Genomic DNA, 24,552 nt, shown 5'->3' on the forward strand with positions numbered 1-24,552 from the left:
TCCTTCCTTCAGGACAGTTTTTGTCTTCTACTCATTTATTTATTTATTCGATCATTTATTTTTATCAGTATGGACTCGTGGGTATTTATTTTCTTTGAGTTATAATCTGATATTATTGTTACTCATTTGGTGCTCAAAATTGTTCCAGTGTTGGACGTTGGGAACAACTTCAGTTTTGTTCCTGTGTCCTGACACGCCTTCATCCTTTCCGTGTTTTGCTTTGTTCTGAGCATGACTTTACTTTCTGTCAGTGTGAAATGCCCCAAGCCCGCCGTGTGTTTTCAGCCCCAGCTGCCCCAGCCCTAGAAGCAGCCATTTCTCCAGAGGGCTTCCCAGGGCATTTTTAATTTCCTTGCTGATACGCTGGTGACTTTATTTAGGACCTGCTGCTCTGCCAGGATCAGAATCCTATCCTTTCAGGCAACTTTCACAGTGGTAAGAGTCTGACGGAGCTATTGTCCCTGACCTGGCACTCAGCCGTTATGTGACTTTGGGCACATAACTCTGTAAGCCTCGGTGTTCTCTTCTGTAAAATGGGGAGTAACGATCGTACTTCCTTACAGGGTGTGAGAATTAAATGAGAGAACACAGGTAAAACAGTTCATATGCCTGTTCTAAGTATCCAATAAATGTTTCTGATGATAATGAAGAATCACCAACTGCCTGCTGCTTCTGGAGTGGGCGACTGGTTTTGAGGGCAGACTGCCTGGCTTTGAAACCATAATAAAACTCTCTGTGCCTCAGTTCCTCATCAGTAAAATGGGGATAATAACAAAAACCAGCTCATAGAGTTTTTGTTGGATTAAGTGAGTCCCTACATAGGAAGCACTTGGAACAGGGCCTGGCCCTTGTCACCTGTTAGCTGTTACTGTTTTTGTAATTATTGCTATCATAGACTAAATCCCTAGTTCCTTTGGTGTTATTCTCCCGATGGTTGGTAGGCCAAGAATTATGGCATAAAAATTAAACTATCTAATTAAAAAGAGAGAGAGAGACTAAAAAATTGGAAGGTAATAGATGGTTAACATCACGCAGTTATCATCCTTAAAAGAACAGCCAAATTCAAATTCATAACCAGTTTGATCACCGTCATGTGCTGCTGACATTCCCTGCTCTGAGGTGTTGACAAATGGCTGAGACAGAATTACTCGATTCACATTTGCCTCGCACTGATGCATGAGGCCCAAATGGCCCGCGGCTTTGGGGAAACTCTTTGTAAATCCATCAAATTTGCCCATTAAAAAATGATAACTATGATCAGCCAATGCTGAGGGACCCATTTTGTGGAAAAAAGAATTGAAACCAATACAGTTAGTGACACAATAATTAGGACGCAGGGGAGACTGCTGACAATTTGGAGATGTTTTCTTGGAGAAAATATCAAATGACTTTCAGTTTGCAGGACATTAATAGATAATTAAATTGACAATTTATTGTCACAGAGTGACATTTGTTCCTTTCTCCTCTGTGCACACAAGTCAAGGCATCTAAAGGCAATTCCTGTCCCGTCTTTTTTTTTTTTTTTTTAAGATTTTATTTATTTGACAGACAGAGAGACACAGAGAGGGAACACAAGCAGGGGGAGAGGGAGAAGCAGGCTCCCCACTGAGCAGGGAGCCCGATGCGGGACTCGATCCCAGGACCCTGAGATCATGACCTGAGCCGAAGGCGGACGCTTAACGACTGAGCCACCCAGGCGCCCCCCTGTCCCGTCTTAATTGCAGGATAGAGTGCCATAAAAATTCCTTCCCACCTGCTGAAAACCCCAGTAAATTTTGTTGTTAAGAACGTTAGGATTTTCTTACTACTAGCCTTAAATTGCAGCTGAAGCTATATGAGGACGGGTTGTTATTAATTTACGTTTTTTTGTTTTAATAAACTTATTTTTGAAAACCACGAATGCCCAAGTTAGCCTCATCCTAACCAACACTATCCATGGAGCCATGGACTCTGATGAAGATGAGAAATGTCCGTTGACTTGGGCCAATGGCTCGGTGGGGTCCCTCCTCCCTATGAAGAAAAATCCACCTGTGATTGGCTGGGAGCAGAAGCAGAACGGACAAGGGCCTGTAGGAGAAAACCGGGCCCTCTTAGTTGGGACAATTTTTTCCAAGATAAGGCAATGACCCTGGCAGCAACATTTGGGGATACATGTGTGTTCATTATTGGCAAACATTAGCATTCCTAAGGTCCAAGAGGATGACAGGCAAGGTGGCTGAGGAAAGTGAGGGTGAAGTTGTTCAATGAGTCAAGGGTCTACTAGGCAGAGGTGGGCAAGGGGACCTGTAAAGGCATCCCAAGGACACTGTGGTGGGGGCTCACTATTTTAGGAGGGGTCCCCTGGAGCCTGTTCCGGTGATTTGGCTTTCTGCACTTCTCTCTGGTTTGCTTACTGCCCACTGTAAGGAAACTGGGGTCTGAGTCAAGGCTTGAGGCTGACAAAGATGCCGAGTTGCAAACATTTGGATCCCATCAACATTAGCCCAACACTGATAGTTTTTACTGGAGTATAACATGCAAGGGGTGAAGCAGTGACAAGTGAGGCTAGAGAGGGGTCAGTTGTAGAGGGTCCTGTTGGCAGGGCAAGGTATTTTCAACCTTATCCTAATAAAGTCCAGATAAGAGGTGAACTAAACCAAGTAGTTTGTGAAGGTGATGAGGAGATAACAAATTGCTAAGATCCAACTTGATGGCAGGCTTGATTTGGGGGGTGGGGGGTAGGAACAAGAGGAGCTTATGATAAGCCCTGGGTTTTTAGCATAGATAACTGGTATCATAACCAAGGATAGGAATAGAGGAAGAAGAGTGGCCTTTAGGGTAAAGGTGATGTATTCGGTTATTTATTTTTTTAAAGATTTTATTTTTAAGTAATCCCTATACCCAACGTGGGGCTTCAGCTCACAACCCCAAGATTGAGAGTCGCATGCTCTCCTGACTGAGCCAGCCAGCTGCCCCGTCCTCTGTTATTCACATGATGAGTTTGAGGGACCTGTGGGATCCTTTCAGAGATGTCTGGTCTGTGGACACATTAACCTAGATTCAGGATAGAGGGCTAGGCCTGAGCAACAGACTTGGGAGTCCCAGTGACCATATGATAATAGAAGCTGTGGGCATGAATAACCTCTCCAGGAAGAAGAGAAGGAAGGGGAGGGTTAACTTTTAATAACCCAAGGAAGGAGAGAGGGGATTCCATGAAGAGTGAGAAATAGCAGTCAGTGAAATAGGGGAGACCAAATTAATCAACTATTTGTTTCTCCTTGAGGTAATCTTAGCCAAACTAGGAAACCCTTCAGCATCTTTGTTTTCAACTCCAGCCCTCAAAAAACAAACAAAAAAACTATAGTTGGGTGACACGTTTGGCAAAACAAATGCAAAGTGTACGGGGTAGCTGTTTTGAAACAATTGGTAATTATATAAATATAGTACGTGTGTACCACAATTCCTCCCCAAACTCAAGTATTTTGAGAATCTAGAGGAATGGGATTATCAAACAATATTTTGGATTCAGCAAACCTGCAGGTTCCCCTCACCATTTCTATTTTATTTGCTTTGTTTTGGAAAATTTAGGTTTTTGCTACCAAGGTAAAGCCAAGTTTTTGTTGTTGTTTTTTGATGGATACACTGAGGTACAGTATCCTGATGACTTATTCCCATAGGTTATTACAATCAAAACAGTAATAAGACCGTCACCTATTATGCCCATTATAAATATTTCTCCATGTCATGAAGATTGAATATTACCTGGCACTTATACTTCCTTTATTGATAGTAGCTACAAAGCAGTGTTTCTCAAACTTCTTGTGTTCTTGTCACACTTTTGAATAATTTTGGTCACATGGGTCACTGCAGACCGGAAGTTACACAACGGCAGTACATGAAATGAGTTTTGATGGTCCTACAAGTGTTTTTAAAAGTCTTAACTAGCTGACATCATTTAGAAATGAGGTGATTTCCCAGAATCCAGATTTCCGGCTTCTCTTGGAAGATTGGGAGATGTAGTAACACGGTCCTCCCTATCAACAATCAGTGCATGCTTCATGGTGGTTCTGCCTGCAGAGCAGGCCTGTCTTCTCCCGTTCCGTAGTCCCAGCCCATCGCCTTTATATTCCCTGGCTCTTCTCAGTAGGCTTTGGAGTTTGAGACCAGACCTCTGCTCAACTGACAGCTGTTCAAAGTGAATGGCCAGTTGCATTGTCACTTCATTATTTGTGTTTGTCTCCTTCTGTGATTGGAACTCAAGGGCTGAAGTTTTTACTTGCTTGAAGTGCTTGTGTACCAATAGCCCTGTGCTAGGCGTGGCACCCAGGCACTCAATAAAAGCTCAGTTAATGAATCTATGAGGTTTAATTCTTTGCAAGCATTTGGCTACAGATGAAGAAGGGGGAAATTGCAATGATTTGCCTCAGGTTCTAAAGCTTAGAAATCCCAAGCATGGATTAGTTCAGTCTGTCTGTGATAAAGATGTGAATAAAGGACAGGCGTGGTGTTCAAGTGCATTTCTTTACAGATCCATCAGCCTGATGTGCTGATTCCGGGAAATCTTTTTGGAGTCAGAGTATGCATACCCAAGGCTCCGAGGAATTCTGTAGTAAAACAACACAGGACCTGTTTTATTTGGTTTAACTGAGTATTTCCTAGTCTTTATCTACTTTTTCACTATTTTGACACTCCGTCTTTGATTCATAACAGTCCCTCTTCTCAGATGTATTAAATGACAAGCTGTTTTTTTTTTTAATGATGGTAAAATACAAGTATCGTGGTTAAGACAATTTTGCAAAAATTTTGTGACAGTCTCACAGGTCCCTGGGGTCTCCTTCAAAGCATGGCTAAAACAGTGTTGGGAAATGTGGCTTTCATTGTGGTGTTGTTGGAAGTCAAGTTTAAGCTATCTTGTTTCTTTTTCTCCTTGGGTTAGGCCAGAAATCTCTGAAGACATATTAGCTTACATTTGTATAACATTTTATAGTTTACACTGTCATGCATTATCTGTTTTTCCTTACAACACCGAGGGTAGGAATTATTATTCCATTTTATAGAAGAAGAAATGGTCTCAAAGAGCTTCACTGACTTATTCAAGACCTAAAACTAGCTAGAGGTAATGCCAAGATTTAAGCCAATCTTTTTACTCTAGATCCGACCATCTTTCTGTACTTCCATCTGACTTTTATTTTATTTTTTGAGCACATCGTTCTGCTTTTTGGGTCAAATCAGAACGTTGACTCTAAATTTCTAAGATTTGATGTTGTAATCCCCTTCCCTCAACCTGAAATACTGGCTCTAATGTTCTCCAGTGAAGCCTTGGGGACCACCAAGGAAAGGCGTTCAAAATGGTTCTATCAAGCCAAGGGCCTGGAAGGCACAGGAAGGAAAGTCAAGGGGGCTTAGATCCCCTTGTAGAGGGCCGGACACGGGCGAGCTGGGTCTGACTTTTGCTCTTTTACCTAAAATCTTGCCCACTCTCCACCGCGCCTCAGGGCCACTAAGCCCCTTCCGCGTCCAAACACTTCTAAGGAGATGCACGCAATCTTGCCTTACCTCCCCGGGTCCTAAGGAAGGAGCCACCCGTGTGAAAAGCTTAATTTGCCAAAAGAGCCTCCTGGAAATCCAACTCCGCAACTCCGCGCCTTTAACCTGCTGGGCGACTGTCACTGGCTGTGTTTACAGACTCTGGGTCCAGAAGCTCCGGGACGCAGCGGGCTGCGCGGCCGGGGCCCCAAGTTCCATAGCTTCCAGCAATCTGGGGAGGTAGGGGTCCGCTCCTTCTCCTGGGGCCCCTTCCCTGCCCAGCGCTGCGGGGAGGAGGAGGGGACAGAGTTCGGGAGAGAGGGGAAGAGAACCGAGCGGGAAGAGGGTGGAAGGGGACAGGGAGGGGGCTCGAGGAGGGGCCGCAGGAGGCGAGGCAAGGGCTGTCGGGGCGGTGCGCCCGCTGCCGGGGCGGGGCAGAGGGTGGCCGCGACGCGCCCGCGCCCGCCGCCCAAAGCCGGGCCGTGGGAAGGCGTGCGACGGGGCTGAGGAGCGGTTCCTGACGTCGGAAGGGGCGTCGAGCTCCGGTTCCCGCGCTGCCCGCGGGACTCGAGCTCGGCTCCCGCCGCCAGGCCGCCGCCCCGCTGGGCACGCGCGTCCCTGGAGGCTGGGGGCACAGCCCGGGGCCGGGGGCGGCCCGGGGATCGGCGGAAGTCCGCGCGGAAACCCGGAAGGAGGGGCGGCTGGCGGAGGGCGCGGCGGCTCGCGGGGGCCGCTTCACTTGTGCTCCGGCCCATTAATTAAGCGTGGGCTTACGAGTGGAGCGCGGCCACGCTGTGTTTTGGGTAGAAGGCGGGGGCCGAGAGCGCCTCGCACTGCTGGTGCTCGGATCTGAGGGGCGGGAGCCTGATGGTCGGGGTTCCTGTGCGACTCCTGTCCGATCCCCGCCCTTCCCCCCCATCCGGCCCAGGCGCTCCCGGTTCTGAACGTGAGCTCCTCGCTTCTGTGGGCCCCATGTTGGAAACTTGCAGAGGAAGACGTGGTGGGGGGGGCTCTATTCCAGGCAGAAGGTGTGTGTGAGTGCGAGCGTGTACCGAGGTATGTGAGCGGGAGTGAGCGTCCGTGAAGGATGAAGGGTCTTTGTTACAGAACTTCATCTCCCCAGACCTCTAGGTATTAGTGGGGTGAAGGGTCAAGGCTACCTGAAGGTGAGGCAGGAAGTCCCCAGGGAAGCCCCGTCTTCCAAAATGACCCGAGTCCTGAGCATCTTTTTTTTTTTATATATATTTATTTGAGAGAGAGAGGGAGGGAGAGCACATGAGCAGAGGGAGAAGCAGGCTCCCCGCCGAGCAGGGAGCCCGATGCGGGACTCTGTCCCAGGACCCAGAGATCACGACCTGAGCCAAAGGCAGAGGCCCCACCGAGTGAGCCACCCAGGCGCCCCAGTACTGAGCATCTTAAGGAATGGTAGAAACAAACAAGACTGGTAGAGACACAACTTGCCTTCATTCCTGCCCTGCCCATGGTAATCTCCTGGGAAGCTTATCATTACATACTGATGTATATTGCATCTGTTTACCCCTTCTTGCCTATTCTCTACTCTCAACCATAGGTTGCAAGTTCCTCCTTTCCTTTCCGCTACCACTTGATTGGACATTTCCCCCTCTTTGACTCTTCAGTCTCTTTTAAGCCTTTGGACATCTAGAAGGCAGGGTTAGGAAACCAACTCTGGAGACAGACTGGCTGAATCTCAGCTCCACCACTAATTAGCTTTATGATTTAAGTCAAATTATGTATTTCCTTGGGCGCCTGGGTGGTGCAGTCGTTAAGCGTCTGCCTTCAGCTCAGGTCATGATCCCAGAGTCCTGGGATCGAGTCCCACATTGGGCTCCCTGCTCCGCGGGAAGCCTGCTTCTCCCTCTCCCACTCCCCCTGCTTGGGTTCCCTCTCTCGCTGTCTCTCTCTCTCTGTTGAAAAATAAATAAAATCTTTAAAAAAATTATGTATTTCCTTGCAGTGCAGTTCCCATTGCTGTAAAATGGAGAAATAGTAGTATCCACCTCACAAGGTTCACTGGGGGATTAAGTGAAAGGATTCGTGTAGAGTTTATCTAGTCTTATCTGTCAGTGCCCAGAGTGCCCAGTTACTCCTAAGCTACCTTTGGTATTCCCCCCTTCTGTACCCCGTTATCACCTAACTAATTAAACAGGGGTTACTTGACAAGTTTTGTTTGTGTACAGATGGTTTGTTTTTTCAGCCTGCTCTTTAATTTCTTCAAACATAGTCCCTTTTTAATTTCTGTGTGTTTATCTCAATATCAGTTTGATACATTGTACATAGCTTGTATTCAATAAACATTTTTGATTGATTAATAAAGTCTCACTGATTTTATCATCTAGAGAGAGATTTTTCTAGAAAATTTGGAGTTATGGAAAAGGAAAACTCTTCACGGGGCAGGGTAAGTAGAAGAAAACCTAATATGAGAACTTATCTTGTTAGTTTAAGACCGTATAAAAAGGTATCATGTATAGTAATCTCAACTATATAAAGAAAACTGCAAAAAAGACAACTGAAAGTGAATGTGCCAAATGAGTAGATGCCCTGGTGTAGTAGGATTATGAGTATGTTTTTTTTTTCTCTTGCTTTATACTTTTTAGTCCTTTGCAGCTTTTCTACAGTCAGTATGTATTACACTGTTATTCAGGAAAAGTGCTTTAATTGTTTATGTAATTTAGCTAATAAAAACCATATTTTGGGTATTTATTTTATTTTAAGATTTTATTTATTTATTTGAGAGAGAGAATGAGAGATAGAGAGCACGAGAGGGAAGAGGGTCAGAGGGAGAAGCAGACTCCCTGCTGAGCAGGGAGCCCGATGTGGGACTCGATCCCGGGACTCTGGGATCATGACCTGAGCCGAAGGCAGTCGCTTAACCAACTGAGCCACCCAGGCGCCCCATATTTCGGGTATTTAGAGATGGAGGGACAAGCCTAAGAATAAAGCAATAGTTTTCCACCGTTGTTTTCCCAGGCCCGCCAGTCTTTTCTGATTTGTACTAGAAAATCAACTTATCAGTTGTCTCTACTCTAGAGACGTAAAATGTCTCTACATTTCCTTTTCAGTGACCAGAATCTTGTCTTGACTATTTAGGGGGACTTCCTTTGAAATGTCAAGATCTCAAACAGGGAACCAAAATCAAAGAAGGGTTCATATTAAATCCAGAGTCAAGGCAACGTGAGTAGAATGGTTTTAATGGTTGTTTCAACCAAGCTGTAGAAGTCTAGTGAACTTTGACCTTTCCAGTGATTCTCTTTTTGAGCTGAAAAATGCACCAGTGCCCTCCTGCTTGTATTACTGTAACCCCCTTTTTTTAATTGCCAAATTTACAATTTACTTCAAACTGAGTTACCTTCCATTTTTATTGAAAATTAGGACAACACCTTGACTTATGAGTGCATAGTCATTCATTCAACAAAAGTTTACTAAATACCGGGGCGCCTGGGTGGCTCAGTCCGTTAAGTGTCTGCGTTCGGCTCAGGTCATGGTCTCAGGGTCCTGGGATCGAGCCCCACGTTGAGCTCCCTGCTCAGCGGTAATCTGCTTCTCCCTCTCACTCTCCCTCTGTGCTCTCTCCCCCCGCCCCAAATAAATAAATAAAATCTTTAAAAAAAATTTTACTGAATACCAACCAAGTGCCAAGCCTCAGGCTGATGCTGGGAAGACAAGACAAGACCTGGTTCTTTATCTTCCAGGAGCTTGGTGTCTCGATGATGGACATGTGTGTATAAACAACGGCGTATAGGGAATTACCTTAGCGGCTTTGGTAGGTCCCTGAGTAGGCAAACACAGCAGCCAGTGGGATATGAAGGTATACCCAGTTCTGGTGGGGCAAGAGGGCAGCAAGAATGCGGAGGCAGGAAAGCATTAGAGAAAACTAGTTATCTGGGCTAATTGCAAATCTGTAGCTCATAAATGGTGAGTCCTTCCTGATGTGAGATTATTATTTTTTTCTGTACTTTGCTCTGATCATATTATCTTATACTCTAGTCATCTGACTACATTCTTTTGTACATTAAAGGTATGCCTTGTGATTCCTTCCTTTGTTGATAGGTGATACTCTATTTCATCATACTCTGAGGAATGGCCAAAGTTTAAAAATATATGAGTCCTTTTAACATGTATGGTGTAGACTTACAAGACAATTTAAGCCTTAAACTTTTTATTTTTACTTAAAACGTGTAATTTTATGTTCATTCCCCAATTTTTGGTGTTAGACTCACTGTGTGGGTCTGCTGATTGGAAATACTCCTTGTTTTTCTTATATAAGCCCCACTCTTGATATTTTGGGTTTAAGATTTCCAACCTTTGCTTTTCTATAGTGGTAGAAAGAGCTTAAGGCACTTGTAAAACAATATTACTGTGGAGTTCTTTTAGCCTTTATAATTTCTTTCCTCATCTCTTACAGTTTTCTAGCTTGCAACTAATTTGACATCAGTTTTTATGACTTATTTATTTTGTTATTTATTTTTTAGTGATCTTCTTTTTTCAAAGCATTCAACTTCATTTTTATGTCATTTTTCATGTCTGGTTTTAAATTTTATTTGTTTTGAGTTTTCTTTTTTTGCACTCATATTTTATTTTTATGTAATTGATATAAACACATTTTAGAATAAATAACTGATTTTAAGCATACAGCATAACTGTCCTATACTGTTATATTTAAAAAATGCCAGTCATGACCTAGTGAATTTATGTCAACCCAGTAAATTGATATGAAATTAGTATGTCAACCCAGTAAATTGATATTTGAAAAATACTGTGTTAAAGAGTAGCCTCCTAGTATTCAATGCATCTGGCATCAATTGGACTTGGAAATCTTATTGCACTCAAGTTTTGGCTGCTCTGTTTTGAGTTTTAAAGAAAGCTGGAGTGGATCTAAAACTCTCAAACTTAGAGTTAGTGCTAATGGTCCACAGAGTTCATGTCATATATTTAACCAGCCATACCTGAGCCATTTTAAGGCCATTTGATGATATCCTTTTCCACAGCTAGAACAAGGAGATTAATTGATAAAATATCTAAGCTAATATAAGAAAACAGTTTTCCTAGTTTATGATAATGTCTGGGGCCCCTAAAGAACCTCCACTTAAGTCTTAGCCTTGGGTTCTCTCCATGGACATAGGACTTGCAAGATATTTGATGGAACCAGAAAAGGATATGCAAACAAGAATATTTGTTGAAGTTGAAATCAAGACCTTCCTTCTCCTCAGTGGAGGTTCCAAGTTACAAAAAGTATTGGGGGCTATCCTGCCAGAGAGTGTAGTAAAGGCAGGTGGGTATTTTCCTGGGTTGATAGCTCTATCTACCTTGGTCTGCAGTACTAACTTTCAGAAGTTTACTCCTTTTCAAAATACCTGTTGTTCAGGGAAGACGGGGCTGGTGAAAGAATGGATTATCTGTGGCAAAATATCTGGGATTCTCCACCTGTGAGGCAGGTACCTCTATTCCCTTTTTAATGAGGGCACACAGTATGACAGCCTTCATTTCTGAGGATGTCAGGCCTAGAGCCTTAGAAATAGATTGGGTGTGGAGATTGCTGAGAAACAGGACTGGTGTCAGGCGAATGTGATAACCACTACACTACGGAAACCCCGTGAGAAACAGGACTGGTGAAGGATGTGCACTAGGCACATCTTCTAGCATTGCTAGCTGTTTTTTTTTTTTAATCTTCTAAGATGGATAGAGTTATAGAGAGATTGCAGTTATAGAGAGGATACATTAATGTCAGAGAGAGAAGTCAACCAATTCTGCAAAAAGGGCCTAATGAGAGGTCATCACTATTGTGTAGTCCCCAAAAGTCACATTGTCAATACAACCAGAGTGACCAGGCTCCAAGAGACTGATTCATGCTCACTTGAGACTCTTGAAAGAACAGAATGCCACTTTACAATGGAGACATTCATCTCTAGTGACCAAAAGACTCATATATGTTCTCCTGGACTCTCACTGCTAAATCCTGGGTACCTTGGGGAACCATCCTAGTAATCAGACGGTTGTTTAGTGATCTTAAAATCACAAGAGAGAAATGGATGTGTTATGGGTTGAATTGTGTCCCCAACAAATTCATATATTGAAGTCCTAACCCCAGTACCTTGGAATGTGACTTTATTAGGAAATAGAGTCATTGCAGATGAAATTAGTTAAGATTCAGAGTAGAGTGACATCTAATCCAATATGACTGGGATTATATAAAATGGTCCTTTGTAAAAAAGGGATGGGATCAAATTAAATTGTTATCAACTTAAACTGTTATATAAATAAGTTGTCACAGATAAGCCTAATGTAATCACAAAGCAAAAACTATAGTAAATACACAAAAGTTAAATAGAAAGGAATGTAAGCATACCACTAAAGAAAGTCATCCCACCACCAAGGAAGAGGGCAACAGAAGAAAGAAACAGAGAGGAACTGTAAAAACAGCCAGAAAACAATGAACAAAATGGCAATAAACACATACCTATCAATAATCACTTTAAATATAAATGGACGACATTCTCCAATCAAAAGACAGAGTGGCTGAATGGGTAAAAAAATATGCTGTCTGCAAAAGACTCACTTTAGATGTAAGGACACACACAGACTGAATGTGAAGGGATGGAAGAAGATATTCCATGCAAATGGAAACCAAAAGAAAGCTGGAATAGCTATAGTTCTATCAGACAAAATAGACTTTAAAACAAAAGACTGTAAAACACAAGGAAGGGTGTTACATAATGATAAAGGGGTCAATCCAATAAAAAGATACAACATTTATAAATAGGTACCCAATATAGAAGCATCTAAATGTATAAAGCAAATACTAACAGACATAAAGGAAAAATAACAATACAATACTAGTAGAGGACATTAATACCCAACTTACAATAATGTGTAGATCATCCAGACAGAAAATCAATAAGGAAACATTGGCCTTAAATGATGCGTTAGACCAGATGGACTTAGTAGATATAATATATACAGAGTGTTCCATCCAAAAGCAACAGAATATACATTCTTTTTAAGTATACATGGAACATTTTCCAAGATAAATCATATGTCACAAAACAAGTACTAAGACATTTAAGAGGAATGAATCATATCAAGCAACTTTTCTGACCACAGTGGTATGAAACTAGAAATTAATTACATGAAGAAAACTGGAAAATTCACAAACATGTGGAGATTAAAAACATGCTATTGTATAACCAGTGGTTCAACAAACAAATCAAAAGAGAAATAAAAAAATGCTTTGAAACAAATGAAAATGGAAATGTAACATACTGAAATTTATGGATGCAGCAAAAGCAGTTATTTTTTCCTTTCTTTCCTTTTTTTTTTTTGAGAGAGAGAGTGCAAGCAAATGCAGGGAGAGGGGCAAAAGGAGAGGGAGAGAGAGAATCTTAAGCAGACTTCATGCTCAGCACAGAGCCCAATGTGGGGCTTGATCCCTCGACCCTGGGATCATGACCCAAACCAAAATCCAGAGTTGGCTACTTAAAAAAAAAAAAAAAGTTGGCTACTTAACCTACTGAGTCACCCAGGCACCCCATTTTCCAAGTTTTTATTTAAATTTCAGTTAGCATACAGTGTAATATTAGTTTCAGATATAGAATTTAGTGATTCATCACTAACATACAACACCCGATGCTCATCACACAAGTGTCCTCCTTAACCATCACCCATTTAGCCCATCCCCCCACCCACCTCCCCTTCAGTAACCCATCAGTTTGTTCTCTATAGTTAAGAGTAAAAGCAGTTCTAAAACGGAAGTTTATAGTGATAAATTCCTACCTCAAGAAATAAGAGGGCCATCTGGCTGGCTCAGTCTAGCATCTGATTTTGGCTCAGGTCATGATCTTGGGGTTCAGAGATCACGCCCCATGTTGGGCTCCCAGCTCAGTGGGGAGTCTGCTTCCCCTCTCTCTCTCCCTCTACTCCCCCTCTCCCTCTCCTTCTGCCCTTCCCCCTGCTCATCCTCTCTGTCTCTCTCAAATGAATAAATAAAATCTTAAAAAAACAAGAAAAATCTCAAGTAAAAACCTAATTACACCTCAAGAAACTAGATGAAGACTAAATGAAGCCCAAAGGTAGTAGAAGGGAGGAAAAACAAAGATTAGAGCAGAAATAAATGAAATAGAGACTAAAAAGCCAATAGAAAAGATGAATGAAACTAAGAGCTGGTTCTTTGAAAAGATAAACAAAATTGAAAGCACATAGCTATATTCACCAAGAGAAAAAGAGGACCCAAATAAAATCAGAAATGAAAGAGGAGATGTTACAGCCGAACTATGAACAATTTACACTAACAAATTGGACAACCTAGAAGAAATGGATAAATTCCTAGAAGCATACAGCCTACCAAGACTGAATCATGATGAAATAGAAAATCTGAATAGACTGATTACTAGTAAGGAGATTGAATCAATAATCAACCCCCCCCAACAAACAAAGTCTGGGACCAGATGACTTCACTGGTGAATTCTACCAAACATTCAAAGAATTAATACAAATCCTTCTCAAACTCTTCCAAAAAAATAGAAGAGCAGGGAACTCATAAACAAATTTTACAAGGTCAGCATTACCCTGATACCAAAACCAGGCAAAGGTGCGACAAGAAAAGAGAATTACTGGCCATTATCCCTGCTGAACATAGATGCAAAAATCCTCAATAAAATGCTAACAAACCAAATTCAACAATACATTAAAAGGATCATATACCATGGATTAAGTGGGCCTTTTCCAGGAATGCAAGGATGGTTCAATGTCTGCAAACCGGTCAGTGTGATACACCAAATTAACAAAATGAAGGATAAAAATCATACGATTATCTCAATAGATACAGAAAAAGCATTTGACAAAATTCAACATCCATTTATGATAAAAACTCTCAACCAAGTGGGTATAGAAGGAACATACCGCAACATAATAAAGGCCATATATGACAAGTCCACAGCTAACATCATACTCAATGGTGAAAAGTTGAAGGCTTTTCCTCTAAAATCAGGAATAAGATATGAATGCCCACTCTTGCACTTTTATTCAACATAGTATTGAAAGTCATAGAAAAAGAAGTAAAAGTCATCCAAACTGTAAAGAAAGAAGTAAAATTCACTATTTGCAGATGACATAATAATATATACAGGAAAACCCTAAAGAATACATCAGAAAGCTGTTAGAATAAATGAATTCAATAAAATTGTAGGACACAAAATTTATGCTCAAAAACATGTTGCATTTTTATAGACTAATGATGAGCTATCAGAAAGAGAATTAAAACAATCTCATTTATAATTACATAAAAAAGAATAAAATAGCCAGGAAAGAATTTAACCAAGGAGGTGAAAAACTTGTATATTAAAAATTACAAGGGGCGCCTGGGTGGCTAAGTTGTTAAGTGTCTGCCTTCGGCTCAGGTCATGATCCCAGGGTCCTGGGATTGAGCCCTGCATCGGGCTCCCTGCTCAGTGGGAAGCCTGCTTCTGTCTCTCCCACTGCTTGTGTTCCCTCTCTCACTGTCTCTCTCTCTCGTCAAATAAATAAAATATTAAAAAAAAAACAGACCCAAAAAACAAAAACCAACTACAAGACATTAATGCAAAAAATTGAAGACACAAATATATGGAAAAATATTTCATGCTCATGGATTGGAAGAATCAATATTATTAAAATGTCTATACTACCCAAAGCAATCTTAAGTTTCAGTGTAATCTCTACCAAAATTCCAATGGCATTTTTCATGGAAATAGAACAATCCTAAAAAAAAAAGAAAAAAATCCTAAAATTTGTATGGAACAATAAAAAACCCTGAATAGCTAAAGCAATTTTTTGAAAGAAGAACAAAGCTGGAAACTTTGTTTCCCTAATTTCACACTCCCTGATTTCAAACTATTACAAATCTATAGTAATTAAAACAATATGGTATTGGCATTAAAAACGACACAGATCAATAGAACAGAATAGAGAGCCCCGAAATAAACCCATGCATATACAGTCAATTATAAAAGGAGCCAAGAATATGTGATGGAGAAAGGACAGTCCCTTTAGTAAATGGTCTTAGGAAAATTGGACAGCCACGTGCAAAAGAATGAAACTAGACCACTATCTTACAATATGCACAAAAATTAAATCAAAATGAATTAAATACTTGAATGTAAGACCTGAAAGCATAAAATTGCTAGAAGCAAACATAGATGGTAAGATCCTTGACATAGGTCTTGGTGATGATTTTTTTTTTTTTAATAGAGTGTGCATGTGTGAACGGAGGGGCGGGGGGAGGGCTAGAGGGAGAGAGAGAATCTTTTTTTTTTTTTTTAAGATTTTATTTATTTGACAGAGAGAGACACAGCGGGAAAGGGAACACAAGCAGGGGGAGCGGGAGAGGGAGAAACAGGCTTCCCGCTGAGCAGGGAGCCCGATGTGGGGCTGGAACCCAGGACCCTGGGATCATGACCTGAGCTGAAGGCAGACGCTTAATGAATGAGCCACGCAGGCGCCCCAGGAGAGAGAGAATCTTAAGCAGGCTCCACGCTTAGTGCAGAGCCTGTTGCAGGGCTCGATCTCAAGACCCTGAGATCATGACCCGAGCCAAAATCAAGAGTCGCACACTTAACTGACTGAGCCACCCAGGCTCCCCTTAGCGATGATTTTTTGAATCTGACACCAAAAGCAAAAGCAACAAAAGCAAAATAATCAAGTGGGACTACATCAAACTGAAAAGCTTCTGCACAGCAAAGGAAACAATCAACAAAATGAAAGCTCAACCTACTGAATGGGACAAAATATTTGCAAATCATATCTCTAATAAGGGCCTGATATCCAAAATATATAAAGAACTCAACTCAGTAGTGAAAACCCAAAGAATCCAATTAAAAAATGGGCAGAGGGTCTAGACATTTTTCCAAAGAAGACACATAGATGGCCAATAGGTTCATGGAAAGGTGCTCAACATCACTAATCATCAGGGAAATGCAAATGAAAACCACAAGGAGCTATCACCTCACACCTGTTAGAATGACTTATCAAAAAGAGAAGAAATAAATGTTGGTGAGGACATGGAGCAAAGGGAGCTCTTATGCACCATTGATGGGAATGTGAATCGGTGCAGTGGCTGTGGAAAACAGTATGGAGGATCCTCAAAAAATTAAAAATCGAGCTACTACATGATCTGGCAATTCCACTCCTAGATATTTATTTGAAGAAAATGAAAACACTGATTCAAAAAGATATATGCACCCCCATGTTCGTTGCTGCATTATTTACAGTGCGAGACATGTAAGCGGCCAGTGTCCATTCGTGGATAGATAAATGGATAAAGAAATTGGGGTATACCCCTCCCCTCACACACAGAATATTACTTAGCCATAAAAGACTGAAAGTTTGCCATTTGCGATAACATGAACAGAACTTGAGAGTATTGTGCTACGTGAACTAAGAGAGAGAAAGACAAATACTGTATGATCTCTCTTATATGTTATGTGGAATCTAGACAAAAAAATATAATTAAGCTCATAGATACAGAGAACAGATTGGTGGTTGCCAGAGGCAGGGCGTGGTGGGAGTAAGAGAAATGGGTGAACATTTTTTCTTTTTTAGTTTAAATAAATTGAATAAAAACAATGATAATTTTATTGTTCAACAAACAACACCTAAAAACTCCTTCAGATGCAGAGATTAATTAAATATGATTATTAAAATGTCAAAAGCAAATTCTAGTCCTATAAACTGGCATGAAATTTAACAAAATGTTAATCTAATTATATTTAAGTGACATAAAAATACCAGCTTTTTGAATATTGCGTATTTATATGGAAAAATCAAGAAATGGAGATTTAAGCAAACAAAAGTAAATAATAATCGAGCCAGAACCCCAACTCCCAAAGATCCTAAGTTTCAACCTAGAAGTATTCTTCCATGGGGTGCCTGGGTGGCGCAGTCCATTAAGTGACTGACTCTTGGTTTCTGCTCAGGTCATGATCTCAGGGTTGTGAGATGGAGCCCAGTGTTGGGCTCTGTGCTCAGTGCAGAGTCTGCTTAAGTTTCTCTCTCTCTCCTCTCTCTCTGCCCATCCTGCTCGTGTTTTTTTTCCTCTCTCTCTCTCAAATTAAAAAAAAAAAAAGTATTCTTCCAGATTTTTGCCTGTGTGTGTAAATATTCAAGAGGAAAATTAAAAAAAAAGATTTTATTTATTTGTCAGAGAGAGAGAGAGAGAGAGAGAGAGAGCACAAGCAGGGGGAGGGGACAAGGGATAAGCAGGCTCCCTGCTGAGCAAGGAGCCGGAGGAAGGACTCGATCCCAGGACCCTGGGATCATGACCTGAGCTGAAGGCAGATTCTTAACCGACTGAGGCACCCAGGCATCCCCAAAAGGAAATATTTTAAATGTATAATTATACATATAGACATATATACATACAAATATAAAACCTGCATTTTTTCCGTAACAATAGGATGTAAACAGTTGTATACATCAGTACATATGCTTCTGTAACATCATCTTTATAATAAGAAAAAGGTGAAGGGGCACCTGGGTGGTGCAGTCAGTTGAGGGACTGACTCTTGGTTTTGGCTCAGGTTATGATCTCAGGGTCCTGGGACTTAGCCCTGGGTCAGGCCTCACGTGCAGCATGGAGTCTGCTTCTCTCTCTCTCTCCCTCTGCCCCTTCCCCCTGCCCCCCTCACTTGCATGTGCTCTCTCTCTCAAATAAATAAATTAATTTAAAAAATTAACAAAAAAGAAGTGAAATTTGGGCACAGACACATAGAGAGGGAGGAAATGGTGTGAAGATGCAGGCAGAGATTCAGGGATTGGAGTGATGCTTCTATAAACCAAGATTATGTATATATATATATATATATATAGGTTACCAAAGATTACCAGTAAACCACCAAAAGCTGGGGGACAGGCACGGAAGGAATTCTTCTTCACAGCCCTTACTCAGAAGGAACCAATTTTGCTGACACTCTGATCTCAAAGGTCTAGTCTCCAGGTCTGTGGGACAATAAATCGTTCAAACTAGCTAGTTGGTTTAAACTTTCTTTGTTAGGGCAGCCCTAATAAACTGATACAGATGGTTCTGCAGACTGATTCACGTTGTGAAGCCAGATGAATTACCTCGTAGTCCTGTCTGTGACCAGATTATCTGTAATCCCTAGATCTAGTCTTTGTCCCTTTGGCAGTACTAGAAAACTGCTCCCCAAGTTTGGGCCTTTGGGTTTCCTTTTCCTAAATCCAAGAACATCTTCTTTGCTCCATTTATACTCTCTTTCTTCTCGTGGATTAGGACCATTTATTATATCTCAGTTCTCTTCATCATACTTGTTAAGTCTCATAGTACACCTGTGTTGCTCCTGCCAACTATTTATATATACACCTCAGACTAGTGAAGGAGATTTATTTTTTTCTTAAATTTTATTTATTTATTTGATAGAGACAGACACAACGAGAGAAGGAACACAGGCAGGGGGAGTGGGAGAGGGAGAAGCAGGCTTCCCGTGGAGCAGGGAGCCCCATGCGGGGCTCGATCCCAGGACCCCGGGATCATGGCCTGAGCCAAAGGCGGATGCTTAACCACTGAGCCACCCAGGCTCCCCGAAGAAGGAGATTTATGATCCCTGCCCTTTGAAATTTTGATTTGTAAGTTTGTGGTTGGATCCAAGAACCATCATTTTTAATAAGCACCACAGGTGCTGTTCACCTTACCGATTGTTTATTGATTCATATCAGTTTCTTTCTTAGAGCATAATTGAAATTCCAAACTTTGGAGACACCCAGCATAGTCCAACTTTGGTAGGTCCTACTCCTAACTTTATGGCCTTAGGCATTTCCCCTGCTAAGAGTTCGGAAGTAGATGGGGTGTCAGAGCCAGTCCCATTGATTCATTGATTCTTTGATTCATTCGTTTGTTCAACAAAGTTTTTGGCACCTGCATCAGTGAAACAAATAGACACAAGTCCCTTACATTCTAACTAGGAGGAAAGAGCCAGTAAATCGATAAATACACTAGGTGGGCAGTACTGTAGAAAAAAATAAGCTGGGTAGGGAGGTTGTGAGTGCAGAGTGTATTGCGGTTTTCAGTGGGCCATCCTGGGTGGGCCTCATTGGCAGAGTGACTGGAGAGTGAGCCATGTGGCTCTCCAGAAGCTGAGTGTCCCAGGCAAAGAGGACAGCCAGTCTAACGTCCCTGGTCAGAAGCTGAGTACATCTGGCATGAGAAAGGGAGTGGCGTGACAGGGGCTGAGGTCTGAAAGGGTACGGGGAGCCAGGTCATGCGTTTATAGGGCATTGCGAGGTCATTGGCTTATACTCACGTGAGATGGGGAGCCACTGGAAGATTCTGAGCAGTGACATGATCTGACTTACATTTTTAAGGTATCACCCAGGCTGCTACAGGGGGAATAGGAGCAGAAACAGGCAGACAACTCTGGTAATACAGGTGAGATGTTGATGGCTGGGAACGGGGTGGTAGCGGCGGATATGGGGAGAGGTGGTTGGATGCTGTATATGTTTTGAAGGCAGAACCAATCATTTTCCGACTGATTAGATGTGAATGTTGGAGAAGAGAGATATCAATGAGGACCCTAATCAGGGTGAATCTTGGAATTTTTTGCTTGGAATGCTGAGCAGAAGCATCCCCAAATAAGGAAGCGCATGGTCCACATGTTGCTGGCAGCCATCCTGTGTTCATGAGGAGATCCAACCTGAGAGCGGAGCCAGTGCTGTGTTGGGCAGGGCAGAGTGGCAGGAAGAAATTGTCCTGAGGGCAGTGCTGAGCCAGAGTCCACACCTGAAGCCTGATCCACCTCTGCACTTCTAGTTACAAGAGCCAGTGAGTCCCCTTTGTTACTTTCTTATTTGCATCCCAAACTGCTGACTGGGAGATGTCTTTCAGATGCACTGTTTGCCTAAAGGAACTTTTTACAGCCCTATCAGAGCTACCCTCCAGACCTCAGGGGTAACTTTCTCCAAATGTTCTCTCTCATGCCTCTCCCATCTCATCGGTCCCTTGGTACATTGTCATCCCCTTAAGTTAAGGGTCTTGACTCAGGAGCAGGCCCAGACAGAGCTGGCATGGCAGAAAGTCTGAAGTGATTAGCCCAACATCCCTGTTAGTAGCAGTAGTATTAGCTGTGCCTGCATTTAACAGAGTTGAGAGTGGAGATTAGGGGGCTTACCCAAGATCAGAAAATTTTCTATTTCAAATCCAAGATTAGTTTGTCTAATTAGCCGGTCACAATCCATGTGTCACAGAGAAGAGAGAAGAGCTTTTCAGGAGGAGGCCACCTGGCTGGTTGCTTCACTGACTGGCAGTATATCGGGACAGATAACACAGATCTGATACTTAGCTTTACAGATGCAATAATTATTGGGCCCTTCACTCAGGGTGATTAAGCTGAGAGGGATTAATTCATCATAGTCAAACTTAAAAGAGACTGATGTATAAATCAGCTTGTCATGTTTTTTATAATAGGAAATGTTTTTCAGACTTGAACTTGTGGACCCTTGAATATATCCCCATTTGAGAAATATTGCTTTCATACTTACATTATGAGACTTTAGGTGATCACCTGATTGAAATAATCATAAAGGTAAATCCAGTCTGGGTATTGGTATTACATGGCATTACTCTGTAAAAAGGTGGTGATCCAGGTGATGCTTGTGTTAAAATTTTTATGTATCTTTCAAATGAAAACACAGCATTTAAAGATTACCCTAAGGAATCCATGGACCTCTGAATATTTGATTAAAGACTCCAATATGAAAAACAATGCAATAGGAGAAAGGCTTTGTTTGAACATTGGGGCCGGTTATGTATACAGGATGCTCTAAAGCAAGTCTACTCAGGAAACCGGATTGTAGATCTGAAGGCAGATTGTTGGGTGTAGAATCAGGGCAGAGGCAGTTGGCTGTTCTCAGGGAACATGGCCCTTGGACAAGGGGAGCTAGTTATCCCATCTGTACTTATCCTACAAGTACTTACGTTTAAGACGACCAGTCATGGAGAACAGAGTCCCATCTTTCTTGCATTATGGTAGAGAGGCACTGACAAATTATTATTCACTAACTTCCTTTTTCCTAGACTCATCTTGAATCCATGAACCCTCCCTGCCAATGCATCATTTCTAGGTAAATAGGAAGTGTGCTCTCTTCCTCACAAGGAAGGAGCTTGGACCCGATTGGTGGAATGCCAAAGCCCATGCACACTCTTTCCAGTTAGCATGTAGCTAGTTTCTATCACTGAACTAAAATTATGAGGGACCCTTATATTCTATAGGAGACAGTAAAAGCAACTTTTATTTATTTATTTATTTTTAAGATTTTATTTATTCATTTGCGAGAGAGACAGAGAGAGCACAAGCAGGGGGAGAGGCAGAGGGAGAGGGAGAAGTAGACTCCCTGTTGAGCAGGGAGCCCGATGTGGGACTTGATCCCAGGACCCTGGGATCATGACCTGAGCCGAAGGCAGACGCTTAACCGTCTGAGCCACCCAGGCACCCCAGTAAAAGCAACTTTCAAAAAAAAAAATCTTTTCCAATGTAGTCTACACCAGAATCTGAGAAGCCATCATTCTTCTCAAATGACTTCACCCTGTGTTCTTCGCCTACTCATATTTTAGATCTGCCTTTAACAAACCCTCCCCTTTCCCACCTCCAGCCTCAACTGAGGAACTGGGGAGCACTCATAGCGCATTGTCACATACTCCCTCCTAGCTTTGGAACCAGACTGGACTAGAGCCAGACTCAGTGCTGGGCTGCCTCCAAGCGGGCTAGAGAATGCATCCTGTTCCCAGGCAGCCATTCCAAGGGCAGCGTTCAATCGCCAGTTCTTCCCTGGCCCATCAGAGCCCAGCAAAAGCATGTAATCCCTTAGGCCATTTGGCCAATGCCTGCCTGTTCTCTAGTAGGGTCAGAAGTAGGGGGAGGGGTGCCTGGGAGGCAATGAAAAATGAGAAGGCTCCCAGGGAGCAGTGCTCTGGAGTATATTCAGTCCTTAACACTAAGCCAGTGTTAGGTTTACCGGTCAGTGCCTAGGCCATACCAGTTGTTAAATATTTTGTATATCAGCCCTGCATCTAAGACAGGCAGCACTCAACCAAATGGCGTTGAAGAAACTGGATTCAAATGCATGGTACAGCAGTAAGACATTGCCATTGTGTGCGAGGCCCGGGTTAGGTGTATTGAGGCCGACGCTAGAGGGCGGGGAAGTTGGGTGTTGCTGGAAGCTGGAAATCAGGGAATGATATCACCTTCCGTTAATTACTTGTATAACCTTGGGCAAAAGAGCACCTGGGTTCCAGTTCTGGTGATCCCATCCTGAGCAAATCACTTCATCTTGTCACAGTTAATTCATCTACACAATAGCAGCATGGTTGAGGTGATAGACACAGCGTTGCTTGGTGCAGGTAGGAAGTCAGGAATGCAGGCTTGAGAATGGATAGGGCAGGGATAGTGTTTATTTCTAGGTGGAGCCTTCCTAGGAAGAAAGCATCCATTTTCTTCCTGTGCTTTAACAGGATGTAGTTAGTAGTTCTAGACTAGGCTGTGGAGTTGAGCATCTGGAAAAAGATGGAAATCATAAACAGGTATATTCAACATCAACCTGATCATTTGCCCAAGAGTCTCAGCATTTTTGCGCCAAGCAGGATGTGTCTCTTGTTGAGTCAAATCACAATTAAACCACGCTTCTTTTTTCTTTGTAAAAACAATTTTTTCTTGTCATTTAAGTTCTTTCTTATTTCTCTTCTGAAAGGGCTCATGTCACGCAGCCACATGTGACATTGCCATCTGAGCACAGAGTAGGCATGGTTTAGTTCACTATCACTGCTTTTAGTACGTGGTGTAAACAAACAAAAAAAGAATCCTTTGTTGGTTATATTTTTTTCTGGTAAGTAGAATTGCTTAATAGAAGAAAAGGAACTAGAGCAACTGTTACTAAATGACCCAAAAGCAGAAGTTGAGTTCATTTCACATGAGTATTCAAGTGTTTCAGCCACGTATTCTGGTCTCGGCAGCTCGGAATTGGGGAAGGCCTGAACTGTGTTGTGTAGTCAGAAGTGAAGGTCTGTGAGCCACCAGAGGAAAGTGGGCAAGAGGTAGACGTGTGGGGGTAGTAGTGTTGGGGGTGAATCTTGGAGCAGAACCACTCAGCATGAGCCCCCCTCAGAAACCGAGTTATAATCACGTAACAGATACACGCTGCATATTTTCTAATTTCTCAGAACACGTTGTGTTTCAGGAACTTTGTCGAAACTGGCTCTGTGCAAGACCAAACCCCTGACTGGCTGAACAGTAAGATAATTTTCTAGATTGGGGAGCCATTTGGCATCTGAAAGTCTTGAAAATACCCGTATTATGAAATAGCTTAGAGTCTGGGACAGAGGTTACGGTTTTAACAATATGCACTTAAATGTGAATTGTTATCATTGGTTGGACAGATATCAAATTTATCCAACACAGAGTTCCCAGCCTCTTTTATCCCCATAAAAGCCATAAGTATAGGGCCAAGTGGGAAATAAAGGTTGCTGGGTGAGTGGTAAAACAGCCGATTGTTTCTCTGGCAAAGGGAATTTTCACAACTCGTTCATGTGCCGCTGAATTAACGCAAAGACTTGCTGTTGGCTATTAATTACCCCCTACACAAATTTGGTATCTGTTTTTCATCCTGATAAAAGAGCAGTTGTGATTGTAGTTCTCAGAGGAAGAATGGTACCCGACAGAGAACGGCCCTGCCAGGTAGGGCCAGAGTTTTCACAGGGGGAGGTTTGTTACACAGAAAGAATTTGGGGGTAGTATTTTATCACATTCTACCTCAGAAAATTAAGTTTTTCTGATTGCTTTTGTTGTTAAAACGCAAGTGTAGTAAATATCTGCAAGGCTCTCATTTCTGCGTACTCCGTGCCGAATGCACTGTGAGGTTCCCCCAAAAGGAGAAGGCTCTGCCTTTGTTCTCAACATGTTTGCCGTCTGGCTGGGATGGCGGGGGGGGGGGGGGGGGGGGGGGGGGGGGGGGGGGGGGAGCAGGGGCGTGATCGTGGTGGGTAACAACTTATATGTA

General features: G+C 42.4%; 2 long non-coding RNA genes across 5 annotated transcripts in view; one reads left to right on the forward strand and one right to left on the reverse strand.

Annotated features, from left to right (window-relative positions):
• Positions 1–3,516: 3,516 nt before the first annotated feature.
• LOC112807326 (uncharacterized) lies at positions 3,517–5,927 on the reverse strand. The gene is made up of 2 exons (XR_003204059.2): positions 5,536–5,927; positions 3,517–4,583 (listed from the first exon to the last, which is right to left on the reverse strand). It is a non-coding gene; the product is annotated as an uncharacterized lncRNA (long non-coding RNA).
• A 69-nt stretch (positions 5,928–5,996) lies between these two features.
• The window catches only part of LOC112807334 (uncharacterized), a 23,420-nt gene continuing 4,864 nt past the window's right edge, over positions 5,997–24,552 (forward strand). For 2 of the 4 annotated variants that reach the window (XR_012375180.1, XR_012375179.1), the window contains exons 1-4: positions 5,997–7,921; positions 8,614–8,697; positions 9,216–9,286; positions 19,870–19,933. This is a non-coding gene — a long non-coding RNA (uncharacterized lncRNA). The remainder of the gene's footprint in view (positions 7,922–8,613; positions 8,698–9,215; positions 9,287–19,869; positions 19,934–24,552) is intronic. The other 2 variants (XR_003204061.2, XR_012375182.1) reach the window with 2 other exon arrangements.

This window comes from Callorhinus ursinus, unplaced genomic scaffold, assembly GCF_003265705.2.
Source record: "Callorhinus ursinus isolate GAN/ISIS: 27379988/994484 unplaced genomic scaffold, GSC_fseal_2.0 scaffold2, whole genome shotgun sequence".
NCBI classification, from domain to species: Eukaryota; Metazoa; Chordata; class Mammalia; order Carnivora; family Otariidae; genus Callorhinus; species Callorhinus ursinus.